The sequence below is a fragment of the Pongo pygmaeus genome, chromosome 9 (assembly GCF_028885625.2).
Source record: "Pongo pygmaeus isolate AG05252 chromosome 9, NHGRI_mPonPyg2-v2.0_pri, whole genome shotgun sequence".
NCBI lineage: Eukaryota > Metazoa > Chordata > Mammalia > Primates > Hominidae > Pongo > Pongo pygmaeus.
The window spans coordinates 123673338-123690485 of NC_072382.2; positions in this window are offsets into that span (position 1 = coordinate 123673338).

Here is a 17148-nt window from a genome sequence, read left to right on the forward strand (position 1 = left end):
CAATGTTCTTATGCCCATTGTCCCTATAGTAAAAGAGTGAATCATCTGCTAATATAGTATGGGTCCACTCCCTTGGAGCCCAGCTTTCTTCTCTAACTTCATAAAGAGATCTCATCCTGACTTCATAAGAAGGTTTCATTTTCACTTCACAGGGGAAGCTCATTCCAACGTTTCCTCTTTGCAGCTGTAGGACTGAAGAGCCAATCAAAGCAGAGGGATGAATAGATAGAAGTTACTGCCCATTCAAGATGATTGATTGATTGAGCAAGTCACCCTTTGATTAGTTCCACTCATTTAACAAAACGTGCATTAACCATTTACAAATTGTCCTGCAATAAGCTAGGCACTGCCCTCAAAATGTTTAGGAAAGGAGAAGTCATATAAAGTCAACAGCACACACAGTGGAATAATGATATGTACACGATGGTCTTGGAAGTCCCGAGGGAAAGTTAAAGACAACTGGAAATTCAGGATGACTTTATGGAGGATAAACTCCAGTGGGGTCTATTGTCTTGCTAAGTTTTGAAGGAAAAGTAGGTGTTAACTTGGGGAAGGAGAAACCGTGTGGAGGATGGTAAACTTGTATTTGCAAACACCATGCCAATCTAATAGCCTTTGTGCTTACAGGGAGAATTTCTAGAGGCTATCACTTCAAGTTTGTTTCCTGGACACATTAATTTAATGCTATCAAATCTGATGGTTTAGCTCACAGTACCAAATAGCACTGAGATAAAATTTAATAATTTTAAAAATTATTAAAAATTAATTTATAAAATGTGATGGGATCTAGAAGAGTTTCAAAAACTAAAACCACTGTTGTTTGTGTTTAAGTGTTTAGCTGGTAAAACACAGAGTTTAATATGGTCATTTGTGACAAATTTGGATATAAAATTGAAGACAGATGGTAAGAATTATTTTTGAAATATTCCTTGAAAAATATTTTTAACTTTTAGATCATATTAACAAAAACTAAGAAGTGTGAGCAATGTATGTGTGTTTAGAGGAAGAAGGTGTGTGAGCAATGTATGTGGGTTTAGAGGAAGATGGTTCACAAAAGCATGCTAAACCATTCTTGAATGAGTATATCAAAGAAAAAAGTCAAAATTATAGTCACAGTATATTTATAATGTGATCACAATGAGAATTGTTTACCAAAACTTGTAGAATATAGCCAAAGTTCTAATTAGAAACAAATTGATAGCCTAACATCATTTAGTTATTAAGAATAGATAATTCTTCATGTCAAATAGTTAGAAAAATGAAATTAACCCAAGGAAGGCAGAGGAATAAAATAGTAAAGAAAATAGCAAAGACAGCAACAGAAATAAATGAATTTGAAACAGAAAAAAAAAAAAATCAGTAGCAGTAATAAGTAAATCCTCTAACGTAGAAAATTGAGAAATTTTAATAAGAAAATAAAGAAAAAACACATCATATTTAAAATAAATAAATAACAAAGTGTTAATGTACATAATGTTAATGAAAATGTTATATGAAACTTCCTGCTACTTTGTAAAACACAATAAAAAGATAAATCTCTACGGAATTTACAAATTACCAAAGTTGATTCAAGAAGAAATGGATACAGCCACTGTGGAAAGTAGTCTGGAGAGTTCTCAAAGAACTTAAAATAGAATTACCATTTGACCTGGTAATCCCATTACTGGATATATACCCAAAGGAATATAGATTATTCTACCATAAAGACACATGCACACGTATGTTCATTGCAGCAATTTGGATAATAGCGAAGACAAAATCAACCTAGATACTCATTAACAGTGGAGTGGATAAAGAAAATGTGGTCCATATACACCATGGACTACCACACAGCTATAGAAAATGAGATCACACGGTGAAACCCCGTCTCTACTAAAAGTACAAAAAATTAGCCGGGCTTGGTGGCAGGTGCCTGTAGCCCCAGCTACTTGCGAGGCTGAGGCAGGAGAATGACGTGAACCTGGGGGCCGGAGCTTGCAGTGAGCCGAGATCATGCCACTGCACTCCAGCCTGGGCAACAGAGCAAGACTCTGACTCAAAAAAAAAAAAAAAAAAAAGAGATCCTGTCCTTCGCAGCAACATGGATGGAGTTGGAGGCCATTATCTTAAGATAATTAATTAATTAATGCAGGAACAGAAAACAAACGCTGCATGTTCTCACTTGTAAGTAGAAGCTAAACATTGAGAACACATGGACACAAAGAAGGAAATAATAAACACTGGGGCATATTTGAGGGTGAAGGGTAGGGAGAGTGTAAGGCTTGAAAAACTGCCTATTGGGTGCTATGCTGATTACTTGGGTGATGAAATAATCTGTACACCAAACTTACATAACACAGAATTTACCTGTGTAACAAACTGAACATGTACCCCTTGAACCTAAAATAAAAGCTGAAAAGGAAAAGAAAAAAGAACTGGAAATTTTGAGCCAAAGAAATAATATGACAAACATTTTTAAAGAATCATTATAGAATTATTTTATTGGATAAAAAATTAGACAGTTTCACTGAAGAGTTTTTTAAACATTGAAAGTAATGTAAAATGTAAACATTTCCATAATAGAGAAAAATATTCAACATGTCTGAATTCATTTACTAAGATAATATAAGACTAATAAGAAAATCTTTTTTTTTAGTTTTTTTTTATTATTATTTACTTTAAGTTTTAGGGTACATGTGCACAATGTGCAGGTTAGTTACATATGTATACATGTTCCATGCTGCACCCATCAACTCGTCATTTAGCATTAGGTATATCACCTAATGCTATCCCTCCCCACTCCCCCCACCCCACAACAGTCCCCAGAGTGTGATGTTCCCCTTCCTGTGTCCATGTGTTCTCACTGTTCAATTCCCACCTATGAGTGAGAACATGCGGTGTTTGGTTTTTTGTCCTTGCGATAGTTTACTGAGAATAATGATTTCCAATTTCATCCATGTCCCTACAAAGGACATGAACTCTTCATTTTTTATGGCTGCATAGTAGTCCATGGTATATATGTGCCACATTTTCTTAATCCAGTCTATCATTTTTGGACATTTGGGTTGGTTCCAAGTCTTTGCTATTGTGAATAGTGCCGCAATAAACATATGTGTGCATGTGTCTTTATAGCAGCATGATTTATAGTCCTTTGGGTATATACCCAGTAACGGGATGGCTGGGTCAAATGGTATTTCTAGTTCTAGATCCCTGAGGAATCGCCACACTGACTTCCACAATGGTTGAACTAGTTTACAGTCCCACCAACAGTGTAAAAGTGTTCCTATTTCTCCACATCCTCTCCAGCACTTGTTGTTTCCTGACTTTTTAATGAATGCCATTCTAACTGGTGTGAGATGGTATCTCATTGTGGTTTTGATTTGCATTTCTCTGATGGCCAGTGATGGTGAGCATTTTTTCATGTGTTTTTTGGCTGCATAAATGTCTTCTTTTGAGAAGTGTCTGTTCATGTCCTTCACCCACTTTTTGATGGGGTTGTTTTTTTCTTGTAAATTTGTTTGAGTTCATTGTAGATTCTGGATATTAGCCCTTTGTCAGATGAGTAGGTTGCGAAAATTTTCTCCCATTTTGTAGGTTGCCTGTTCACTCTGATGGTAGTTTCCTTTGCTGTGCAGAAGCTCTTTAGTTTAATTAGATCCCATTTATCAATTTTGGCTTTTGTTGCCATTGCTTTTGGTGTTTTAGACATGAAGTCCTTGCCCATGCCTATGTCCTGAATGGTAATGCCTAGGTTTTCTTCTAGGGTTTTTATGGCTTTAGGTCTAACGTTTAAGTCTTTAATCCATCCTGAAGTAATTTTTGTATAAGGTGTAAGGAAGGGATCCAGTTTCAGCTTTCTACATATGGCTAGCCAGTTTCACCAGCACCATTTATTAAATAGGGAATCCTTTCCCCATTGCTTGTTTTTCTCAGGTTTGTCAAAGATCAGATAGTTGTAGATATGCGGCGTTATTTCTGAGGGCTCTGTTCTGTTCCATTGGTCTGTATCTCTGTTTTGGTACCAGTACCATGCTGTTTTGGTTACTGTAGCCTTGTAGTATAGTTTGAAGTCAGGTAGTGTGATGCCTCCAGCTTTGTTCTTTTGGCTTAGGATTGACTTGGTGATGCAGGCTCTTTTTTGGTTCCATATGAACTTTAAAGTAGTTTTTTCCAATTCTGTGAAGAAAGTCACTGGTAGCTTGATGGGGATGGCATTGAATCTATAAATTACCTTGGGCGGTATGGCCATTTTCACGATATTGATTCTTCCTACCCATGAGCATAGAATGTCCTTCCATTTGTTTGTATCCTCTTTTATTTAGAAAATCTTTTCTATAATGCACACAACAATACTGTGGAATAGCCTTATTTAAGAATGTGGATACAAAAAGTTAAAATAAAACACTCATAAAGGCATGGTAAAAAGAAAAACAAAAGCAAACCCATTTTGACATAGACGAGTATATTCTTGAATACAATAATTCACATTTATTAAAGTACCGTGTCTCTCAGTAAGTCAAAATGAAGAAAGGCCACATGATTATGTCAATAGTTGTGATAAAATTTAATATCTAGTATTGAAAAAGTAAACTACAGTGAAGTAGGACAAGCAATATTCTTTCTTAATATGAACAAAAGTTTATATCTTGAATTATAATTATCAAGCTTATTAATAAAACTGGTGGAGGTGGGAGAAAAGAAGCTTACCTATGAAACAGAATCAAGAAGTTAAATTATTTGCAAGGAATAAACTAAATATTCATAATTTTCGGAATACTTGATACTTTATTTTCAGAATCTCTAGTAGACAGTAATAGTGAACTGAAAAAAATATCAGAATGAATTAGTGTTAAATCAAGTGGTGGATTACAAAGTACATATATGATATTCAATTACTTTTCTACTGTAAATATTTAGAAAATATAATGGATAAAACTAAGATAGATAAAAATGTAATAGATTTATAAGAACATAAGAATATAATAAACATAAGAATATAATAAAAATAAACCAGGCGCAGTGGCTCACGTCTGTAATCCAAGCACTTTGGGAGGCCAAGGTGGGCAGACCACCTGAGGTCGAGAGTTTGAGACCAGCCTGACCAACATGGAGAAACTCCGTCTCTACTAAAAATACAAAATTTAGCTGGGCATGGTGGGCCGCACCTGTAATCCCAGCTACTTGGGAGGCCGAGGCAGGAGAATCGCTTGAACCTGGGAGTCGGAGGTGGCAGTGAGCCGAGATCGTACCATTGCACTCCAGCCTGGGCAACAGGAGCGAAACTCCGTCTCAAAAAATAAATAAATAAATAAATAAATAGACAAATAAATATTAAAAAAACATGAAAAGCCTATGTTCAAACAGAAAAACCAATCAATAAAATACAAAAAAATTAAACATATGAAAATCTAAACATAAACTGGCAAAACATGTAAATAGGGTATTCTCCAAAGAGGAAATCAAATGCTTATTCCATTTTATTAGAATTAAAAGAAAATCAAATAATGAAATACTATTTACACTGTGAAAGTTTTCAAAATAATCATACTTCATTTTGAAAAGAATTTTGGAAAATTACTTTCATGCATTATTTGTTACAATGGAAAGGTACTGACTTTCTAGAAAGAGATTTGTCAATAGTTATCAAGAACAATAGAGAAGTTTCTGCCACTTGGCCTGATAATTCCACTTGTAAGAACATATCCTCAGAAAATTATAAGAATCACTTAAGAATATTTTGGATAAACTATTCATCATTAATTTATTTATAATAGCAAAATATTAGAAGCAAACAAAATGTCCTACAATAAGCAGGTAAAATGGAAAAATTATGATATTTCCATGTAGGAACAGAACAAATAGTGTTTGCATAGAGTAATGACATGGGAGAATGTTCATGATATAATCTATTTATGGTGAGACAAAGAGAAAAGCTAGGAGGAAACACATTGAAATATTAACAGTTGTAAATCTCTTTGTTATGAGATTACAAAATATTTTGAAATTATCTTTACACTTTTCTTCATTTTCTAAAGTTGCAAGAACCTCAGTTGGGCAAAAAGCATGAATGAAAAGAACAATATTCGTGATTGTGTTTTATTTTTCCCAGGATCAAACAAGCATCCATGTTATGGCTAGCTTATTTGTGTGGCCTTTCATTCTGCTTTTCAATTCTTATTTTATAATTTTTAGCTGATACTCTCTCCACCCCCAACAGGATTTGTTTCAATACTTTGTGAAATATGCAGAGATGAAACAGAGACAAATGGGAAGAAATGTCACAAAGGTTATCCACACTCGGTTCTCTTTGGTTTGAGCCCAGACCATGTCCAGCACGCGGACTTGGCCCCTTTCCCTCTGAGGTTAGACTTGTTCTGATGTGTCTGATTAAAGTGCCCAACAGAGAGTGCCTGGGAGCCAGTGACTGGCCAACCTCCTGGGAGCTACAGCCATTCTCATCCATATATGAGTGCCAGGAGAAAAGAACTGACATTTGAGAGTCAGAGAAGGTGTGGCAAATCCTACTACATCTCCATTCTCCACTTCCATGACCAGACCGTGCTTGAAATCTGAATATGCTTAATGTCTAATGGGCTAAGTAGGAGAGCCTTTTTATTCCTTGAAACTCCTTTGGCTACAGAGCCATCTTTAGGGAAGTCATTTCTCCATAAAGTTTTCTTTAAATCTTTTTAATGTGTAATATATTAAAATTAAATTTTAGTAATAAAAATTTCAAGAAGAGATCCACAAAACAACCTTAAACTTCCCTTAAAATTTTCTCATGAGAATTTTTCTTAAAAAGGATCCATTTATGAAATACTTAACATAATGTTACTCTGATAAATCTGAAGAAGTGTTAGTCATTACAGAATCATTCTCTCAACTCGGAACAAAAAACTTCATGGAATTACTGTGCTTTTAACTCAAAGCGTTGGGTGTGTGGAATTTCATGCACCTTTGTGGTGTCGTGCCAACCAGGGGAGCCACTTCTGATAACAATTTTGTTAAATTGTGGGTTTCAGCTCTGTTGGGTTGATAAGTGGCAGTCAATTTTATAAGACCTTTCTCGGTTAGAGAAAGGATTAAGGTATGTCCAGGAATGTTTTAAACATTTAATGTAAAGTTACATTTCATACTGAGGATTAATTAGAAGCTGTGTTATAGAAATTTTTTTCCACCCTCATAGGAAGAGATGTAATGCTGAATTATTTACATACGAAGGTTTCGTTTCTTTGGAAGACAGAATTTAGCAGTGTAGCAATTATTGGAATTAATGCTGGAGGGGAATTATGACCTGTTGTCTGTAAGTGTGCTTGTGTGAGACTGCGCATGTGTCCATGTACATGTGAGGTTCATTTGTTGTTGCAGCAAGCATAAACCAAACAGTAATAGCTCTTCCCATTAACAGGTGAGGTCACATTCTATCAGAGTTGACTGGGTACAGAAAGTTATGGAGTGAACACTAAGTCCGTGCTTTGGTTTCAACTTGAGTTTCAGCATCATAGCTGCCCTTCTTCTTCTCTCTTTTCCTCCCTTCCTCCCTCCCTTTCTTCCTCCCTTCATAATCTACTGTGTTGTTACATAATATATATTATTTATATATACACATACACACACTCAAGCTTATTTATGCTATATATGTATATATATGTATGTATGCTATATATGTATATATGTATATATAGCATAAATAAAAAGCTCAAAAGCAATGCTAAAGCCACATGGGTAACTAGTTGGTTTTATGCTAATAGATTTCCTATTTATTTTACTTTCTACATTGACTTGGTCTCCTGATTTTTCTCTATCATATTTAGAAAAAAGATTTTTTTTTATTGTATGGTCCTGTGTTTTAAATTTTCTCTCTCTCAAAAAAAAAAAGACTTTGAGTTGCATGAGCAAAAAAATAGTAGCACTATACGGGCTTATGAAAGTCTAAAATTCTCTTTCTCTTTTCAGAAAAGGAACCTGAATCTCAAAGCGAAAGAAAATGCTATATTCTTTTGTAAATACATTTTGTCTGGAAGATATCCTAAAGCTGTTGGGAATCTCAGGATATCATCTTCCATTCTGTTTGTACTCAGTTGAGCACATTGTACTATTTCTGTTCATGCTTGCTGCTATAACAAACAAACCCAAAATTACATTAATGGCTCATATGTGAAATTTACTTTTTTCTTAGGTAAAGCATGAAACAGGTGTTCCTGATTGATGGAAAGCTGTCTTCCACAGGATGATTCAGGGCTCAGATTTCTTCCATCATCAACACTTGGCTTCCCAAACAGTCATTATTCATCTACACCAAGCTAACAGAAGAAGAAAGAACATGAAGAATGGTACGGGAGGAATACTGGAAGTACAAGAATTGAAGTGAAACCCATCACTTATGTTTAGATTTCACTGGCTAGAGCTCAGTCACATAGCCATGCCCAACTAAAAAGGAAGGTGGGGATATGTGTAGTCTAGCTATGTGACCAGGAAAAAGAGGAATCAGGCTTGGCCAACAGCTGGTCATTCTCTACCACACACGTGTTCAATAGTCAGAATGTGGTAGAAAGTGCTTTCTACTTTTTTTTTCTATGTTGTCTCAACTTAAAAGTTTCACTTGCTTAGCACTTTCCAAGGTTATTTTGCTTTATGAGCAAATACATTGGAGTATGATAGGGAACAAAATTCATCTAATTAGAAAAGTGTGAATCAGGAAAAAAGCTCTGTACAACACAAAAGTATCTCAATAAGTAGAAATCTTTTTTGCATCCATTCAAATAAAAGGCTAGAATCTAATGATAGATTCTCTAAAGATGTAACAATCAGCATCTGGATACATCTATCCTGGGATTAAAGCTACCCAGCTAAAGAGAACAGGAGAATGTAGTGAGTAAGAAGAGGAGCATCATTCCGCCCAGAAGACCTGCAGGAGCACTGTAAACTTGAAATATAGCTCCAGTTGCTGTGCCAGCTAAGATCCAGTAATGTTGACGACCATCATCATTGTAGTATAATAATGATAGCAGCACCAGGGTTAAAAATTGAAAGACCAAGCAAAGTTGACTCTCTGTTCCAAAACCTATATTATTTTCTTCTATCACTTTGCTCTAGTTGGACAAACTGATTTATAAGTTATAGCCTCTGAGCCTCAATTAATTTCACTTAGGGCATTTTCACAGTTGTACAATAAATGTTTGAATTAAGACATTTCTTTTCTTCTGAAATTGAATTGCATGTTAACTGGTTATTGGCTGATGCTGGTGTGCACACAATTACAGATAAGAGCATTGATCTGGCAAGAAAACAAATAGGCTCTTAAAAGAGGGCAGTTTGGATTTGACAGCTGCAGATGATTAGGTGTCTCTCTAATGGACACTGTATATTACCATCAGAGGTGTTAAAGATCTGTAAATTCCTCCTTTCAGCTACCTATTTTTACCAAACAGGGTTGCTTAGATCTGCCTGTCTCCTCCAGTGAATAGCTGAATCTAATGATAGGAAATAGTGTCCAAAATTATCTGGATGGCTGGTGAGTTACTAATACCCAGATCAAGCCCTGAGATGGGCCAAAGTAATGAGGAGAAGCTTCTTGGTTCAATCAAATAACTTTAGAAGTGAGGTTGATTTCAAGTACAAATGCCTAACAGGCAAGAGTCATAAGCCACCTCACCCAAGTATGACAAAGTACTTTCCCAGGATGCTAGACCATCAAGAGTGTAACCCAGAGATCTTACTCTATTTGGAAGAACCCAGGTTGCGGCCATCTGGGCTGGAGGATATCTAATTCAATGTATAGTTAGGTGGCTTGCACAGAAGTTGGTTTGCTGGCTTTTAAGAACTTGATCTGAGTTCAAGCATTTTTGGGGAGAATGATTCAGGGCTGGTCCCATCCAGTGATCTCAATATAGAGAGGATCACTTGCTACCTTGTCATGAACATCAACAGCTTGACCTCTGCACTCCTTCTCTATCCTACTCAAGGTAGGAGGCCTTTGGTGAATAGCTTAGTACTGCCAATCAGATATCCTAACTGCCCCTAGTAGAAGAAACATTGGGTAGGTTCCTTTTATTTTAAGAGTTATCTGTATGACACCTCCAGTGTAAGATGATCTTATTGTGGAAACCTTTCTATCCCCAGGGGAGTGATAAGCAATATTCTCTTTAAGAGCTTCGGGTCAAAGTCCAGATTCCCAGCTCTGGATACATCTAAAGAAGCCTATTATGTTCCAGGGGTCAAGCTTTCAGGTCTTGCCCCATTGAGAAGATAATAAAAAAGCACTTGCAGTTGGATTTTATTCATCATTTATATAATCACTGAAATTACAGATGAAATAGGTCGTTATGTCATCGAGGCTCTCTGGCTAACCAGTGTATGTGTATTTTCTCTTTTATAACATCCCATAAAAGCATCCTACACAGGGTTGGATTGTAATAATCTCTTGGCCATTTGTGGCAAGTGCAAACTATTCCAAATGAGCTGAGTTTCTGCTTGATTCCCATCTGGAAGACTTTTGACATTGCTCAGTTTGAGCGGCCATGCCTTTTGCTTCATCTTCCATACTTCTGTGATGCCAGCATAGCCAGCCAGCTCTGCTTGGACAGTAGTATAGGAACCCTGTTACTGTAGGGTGATGGAAGCCATGGTGGTTCCCTGGTCATGTTGGAGCAGTGTTTGTCAAGCAGGACTATGTGGGATCTTATAGCGGAGTGGAAAAGGTTGGTGCTGGAGACTTATTCTTGGGAAGCCAAAAGCTCTTTATGAGAAATTTTCAAAGTTATGTTTTCATTTTGATAATCTTTAAGACATGTATGAGAATATTCTGGAGCAACTGGAAGACCTTCTCATAAAAATACTGCCATGTGATTTCAATGCCGCAGATGCATTTGCTTTAGTGCTGACTGGTACCACTTTAATGGTCTCACTAATGCAAAAGGGCTGAAGTAGAATTCATTTGCTCTTCAGTGAAGACCAAAGAACATCAAAGTGTGCTGAAGAAATGGTGGGTTGTCATAATTTCTTAAAGAGATGCACTGAGGGGAGGGAGTCATTGGCACAGCAATGATAGCAGAGGCCACCTCAACACAAAAGTAAGTGCATAATTACCCTGGGACTAATATGTGCATTTGTAGTATTGGAGAGGTTACCTTTTTTTTTTTTTTTTTTTTGAGATGGACTCTCACTCTGTTGCCCAGGCTGGAGTGCAGTGGCGCAATCTCGGCTCACTGCAACCTCTGCCTCTCGAGCTCAAGTGATTCTCCTGCCTCGGCTGCCTGAGTAGCTGGGATTACGGCACGCGCCACTGCACCCGGCTAATTTTTGTATTTTTAGTAGAGACAGGGTTTCACCATGTTAGTCAGGCTGGTCTTGAACTCCTGACCTCGTGATCTGCCCACCTCAGCCTCCCAAAGTGCTGGGATTACAGGCATGAGCCACCGCGCCCAGCCGAGATTACTTTTTTATCGACCTTTCACAGGTCATTTTTTTTTGTTTTTTTGTGTGTGTTTGGTTTTTTTTTTGAGACGGAGTCTTGCTCTGTCATCCAGGCTGGAGTGCAGTGGCGTGATCTCGGCTCACTGTAAGCTCCACCTTCCGGGTTCACATCATTCTCCTGCCTCAGCTCCCAAGTAGCTGGGACTACAGGCGCCCGCCACTGCGCCCGGCCTCACAGGTCATTTTTTAATGGTGATAATTACAATATTAAGTTTTTAGTTTTGTTTGTATATAAATTGCAAATTAGTTTTGACTGTACTGCATAAGGGCTATCTGCATAAGGAGTTTATACCTATCTTGATGGTTACATATATTTAAGAAACATTAAAACTAAAAAAAATTGAAGTCAACAGGGGGCTTCATTAGAATTGTTTTTCTCTAAAAAGACATCTATATACTATTAAAGTTGAAGAAATACTGCTTTATAGGATTACACGTGTTTTTCTGGGGCAACTGTACCCAATCTATTTAGCTCTCCAAGGGCTAGCTGTCCACAAAAGTCACCATTTTCTAAGTCTAGTAACTTGTGGGGCCAAAATAGAGTTGACCATAATTAAGAAGAAGAAAACTAGATGCTCTTTCAGTTTCACTTTTCCTTGGAGGATGTTCTGGCCATATCACTCCAGCAACCTTTTCTATGGACCTCTCTGAGCAACTGTCCACAAATGTTGTGGACTAAGAAAAATACAGCAATTGTACAAGCTCTTCCTGTATACTTCCTCTTGTCCTTTAATGAAAGGAAGGGGCTCTGTATTTGTTGCCATGGATTTTAATAATAATTGATCTCATAGAAGGTGTTCAAGAGGTTGAATGAAAGGATAAACCCAGATCAATTATACATGAGATAGTTATGTATTATCAACCGGTTGGTTGATTGAAGAACTATACAGTAGGATGGAAGAGATCCTCCAGAGGAGTCTTTGGAAAGCTCTCTGATTCCTAGTCTTTGAGTGGGGTTCTCAGGGGCCTGGTATATATTAAGCTCCTTCCTTCATTTTTGCAGAGCAGAAGAAATATAGTCCACTGGTCTCTTAGGCAAATGCTTAACTGTTTCTGGTAGGAATCCCCTGACATGTCAGAGTAGATAGGTTTAGAGTGAGTGAGCCATCTGGGGATTTATCTAGGCACTTGGAATAAAATAATGAGCAGGAAGGTGCTTGTGAGAATTGTTGAGAAAGAATCATGGCTGCAACACAGAGGAGGGGAGGAGGCAGATGGGGTAGGCCAGAGTCTGAGAATGATTGCATTAACTCACTCTATTGTGTGTTCTCTGTCTTGGATCTCAAAGATAAGATAAAGAATTGGTTGTGACTGGGATGCCAGGGACAGGCACACTCATCCTGGTTCTTCCTTGCTATCAAAAGTGACATGGTGTGAAGGATAACTGCCTCATTTTATTTTAAATAAGTGTCTTTGCTTCCACTCAGTACTCAGCTCTGGGTGGGAGAGGACATCCATCCAGTGAGTCACAGCCAGTAGGTGGGTGCTGGGGGCACCTGAATGAAGAGGTTGCACTTGAGTTGCACTCAGATCTGACAGGAAACAGATAGAGCTTTGTCTCCAACCTGGAAAATATCTTTGGACAACTCATTTTTCCTTTTAATGACACAATTTTTTAACCTGTAAAATAAAGACAGAGATACTTCTTACTTCTGGAACTATTATTGGGATATGTCTGTCCTCAAATTAAGCTTTTAAAAGAAAAGGGCTCATGCAGTTCTTTCTTCACTATCCAGTTACGGACTACCTACAGCCTGTCCTCTTTGGCTATTCCCCATCTCATCATCTGCCTTTGGGAATATTAGGAAACAGGTTTTCTTTTCTGGCATTTCACTGATACACTCAGGAATTTCCTTATTTCAGAGAACAATGGAATTGATGTTTAAAGAAGTGGAAAGTTAACTTCCTTTGTATCCCACATACCATGAGACTTTAGATTTATTACTTATTTTCATTGAGCTTCTATTTCCTCATTTATAAATTGGGACAATCTAAAGACGCTTAGAGAGTTGTTGAAAGTAACAGGTGTAAATGCAGTGTGTGAACTGTAACTGTAAAAGGCCATTCAAATGCCAGGTACCAACATCTAGTAGTCAATTGAGCAAAGTATTACTCAGAACCATCACATCAGGAAGTATTTGTATTGTTAGGGTCTTTATGACATCATCTTTGCTGCTCCTTGCTTTTGTGCTTTCCATTAGATGGTAGACTTTTTGAAGAAGTCACATCCTACATGTCTTTGTATGAAATCTTGTCAGGAACATAAGAAATGCTTAATAAATACTTGGTGAATAAAGAAACAGATTTATTCTCTGGGTTAGCAGAAGGAAGAACTAAGATTCACGAGTGGGGTGATTAGTGTAAAGAGCTAACAGGTGGAACAGTTCAACTGTGGAGTGGGTGGTTTGACAAGGTGGGAAGCTCCCCAGTCATTAGAAGTGTTCAAGTAGAAATTGACTGCTAGGGCTGATGCAGGTGAGATTCCTGAATGGGCTAGGAGACCTTGAAGGTCTTTTCCGTGAATCTCTGGAAGTAGAAAAGAACATTGCTAAATACTTAGATAACTATCCAGGCATGATTCCTTCCAACAATACCCAGAGACAGTCAAATCCTACAATGCCTATATTACACAGGCTGTGAGAGTGCTGGGGCAGGGGGAAATTCTGAACCACTTACTGGTGTGTGGCTTTTGATGCATCCTTGTGTGTAATATTTGAGCAAAGCTATTCTCATCAGGTCTAGTATTTCAAAACAAAGGCAAAATAAATGGACATGTGTGAGTGCTGGATGGCATGACCTTAATGTGGTAGTGGTTAAAATCTGTGTGTAATGGAATCTTCCAACCCATGAACTTGGGTGTAGATGGGCTGAATATTGCCAAGGAGCATACAGAAGGCACTGGGCATTTGAGCAAGCTTTCTTCTTTATCACTTCTGTAGGTTGGCTGGACACTCCTGTTCTATATTCTTCTGTGGAGCCAGCCTCATATGTTGGTAAAACAGATGAGTGCCTATAGGATGAGACTCAGAAAGTGGAAATGGCTCCTCTTGCCTCTAAATACAGTCGTATGTTGTGTAACAATGGGGATATATTCTGAAAAATGCATCTTTAGGTGATTTTATCAGTGTGAACATCAGAGTGTACTTACGCAAACCTAGATGGTACAGCCTACTACACACCTGGAGTATAGCCTGTTGTGCTCCTAAGCCACAAACATGTGCAGCATGTTTTTGTACTGAGTATTGCAGGCAGTCATAACACAGTGGTATTTGTGTATCTGAACATATCCAAATACAGAAAAGGTACATTAAAATAAGATATTGTTATCTCATGGGATCACCATCATATAGGCTTTCGTTCACCATTGTTGAGCAAAAGTTTGTTATGTGGCATATGCTAGATCTCCTTTGCTAATCTTCTAGGAGCATGTATCAGAGATGAGCTCTTACAAAAGATATTATCTGTATTACAATGCATTTGTTCAGTTCTTTTCTGTTTACTACATTCTCTCACATGCATTATCTTTGTTACCCAAGCCATCCTTGGCTGTTTTCATTTCCGTGAATGTCCATGCATTTGGTAGCCACAGAGCCTATGGGTTCTTTTCCCTGTTGGCTAATGCACCCTTCCAAGCATCTATACTTCTCTTGCATAGCAATCATTACACTTGTTGTTTATCTGTTCTTCCTGTAGGCTTTAAGTTCCAAGAGGGTTGGAACTAAGTCTGCTTTGTTATCTGCTGTGCTGTGAAGGCTGATACAGTTTCTGGCACAAAATAGGCACTGCCTAAAGATTTGTTGAATAAATGTCTGAGTATTGATGCTCTTTTCTTCAACCTTATTGATATTTTACAGATAAGTTCAGAAAAATTAAGTGGTTTTCCCAAAGGTTTACCGATTGGATACTCAAAATACAGTTTCCTGACTGCAGATTATTAGCTTTCCCCCCTCTGTATCCTCTCTGTATCACAGCTGTTTCTACCGGTAACATGCCTATGTTCCTTGGGACGTTAATAATCTTGGTGTTGACGCTCTGAATATGCTTGTCTCCTTTGTAACTTGGGATGGAGATGGATTTGAAAAAAGAGAAATATTTCTAGATGATAAAAAAAGAAAATATTGTCATTTGGCCTGTGCACACTGTGAAATTCATTTTTCAGGAAATGCTATGAGGCAGGATGGGATGGCTTCCTGAGGGTTTTTGATACAAACCTACTTGTAGTCAAAGCTGATGCAAAATTTGTTCCATGAGATTACAGGTATGAGTGGTGTAGGCAGTGCTATTCTAGAGGATTGGATCTGAGGTCTGCATAGATGTCTTCTACATAATTCAGCAATTGACAATTAGACCCTTGGAATGTAAGGTTACATATGTAGGTGTATGGATTCAGGGACAAGGAGGAGAGTGGGGGAGGAAGATGGAGAAGGTGCCACCACTCATGGGCAAAGGAGTATGACAATCTGCCTAGGCCATGTGGCTGACAACCCTCCTGACGCTTGTTTTGACTTATCTCTAACTGCACAACCGGTGTATGCAGATGACTTTACATCTCATAGCAAAATGTGCGACAGCAATGTGCTAAGCAAATGCAAACAAAAATATGCTTCCCCCACTCCAAACAAATCTCTCACACATCGCAACTATGCCATGGCATGGCGAGAGACAGGAGACAGAGACCACCAGGAACCAGATTTGCTCATTGTTTAAACCACTCTCCATGATCTCTATATATATATGCATTGGGAGATTACCTTCAGTTGCATTGGATTGCTTGCTATGATTTAGACCTACATGCACTATGATTTCACTCATCCATGCATGCTGAAAGCATTATCCATTCAATTCATTCAACATTTATTGCATACCTACTATGATCCAGGAATACATAAGCACTAAAGAAGGTACCATGAGCTAAGCCATTTGAGAAGGCCATCTTCTAGTTCATTGCTTCTCTGCTTTTGCTCATGCTTTTCCTTCATCTCTGCATGTACTTCACCCTGCTTTCTCCCTGTGGATATCCTTCCCATAGCTTAAGAGCCAGCCCAAGAGCATTTGTTTTCTCATCTTTACCACTCCTCCCCACAGTAAGAATTAATTGTTCTTTTGTCCCGTGCTCCAACAGCACAATGCCTCTACTCCAAAGTTGCACAGTTGGTATTTGATAGAAGGGCCTGCTGCCACCTTATTTCTCCTTCTTTTATTTTTCCCACCTTCCCAAAGCTTACAGGACAAGTTCTTCTTGAGTTCTGTGAAAGTTCTAACAGAGGTAGGACGTATATTAGTGGCCTAAACCTCACAAAAGGGGGCCTTATAATTAAATTTATAATTTTTGCATTGAGAGTCTTCTGGCTCAAACATAGCTGAAGGGCTCCAATTTGCCTTCCTTAAAACTCCTTATGAAACTAGAATAATGATAAGAAATTGTGCTGTGTTCTTCTCCAGGATAGCATAGCATGGTGGCAAAACAAGGTGTAATTTGAAGTCTAGATTTGGCTGGGTTCAAATCCTGACCCTGCCACGTACTGAATATGTTCCTTTGGAGAAGTGACTTAACATATTTGTGTCTAGGTTTTTCTGTCTTTAAAATGAGGAGAATAATAGAACATATTTTATAGGATTGGTATAAGGATAATGTATTAATACATGCATTTACTTGGAATATTGTATGGCACTTAATACATGTTCAAGTGATGC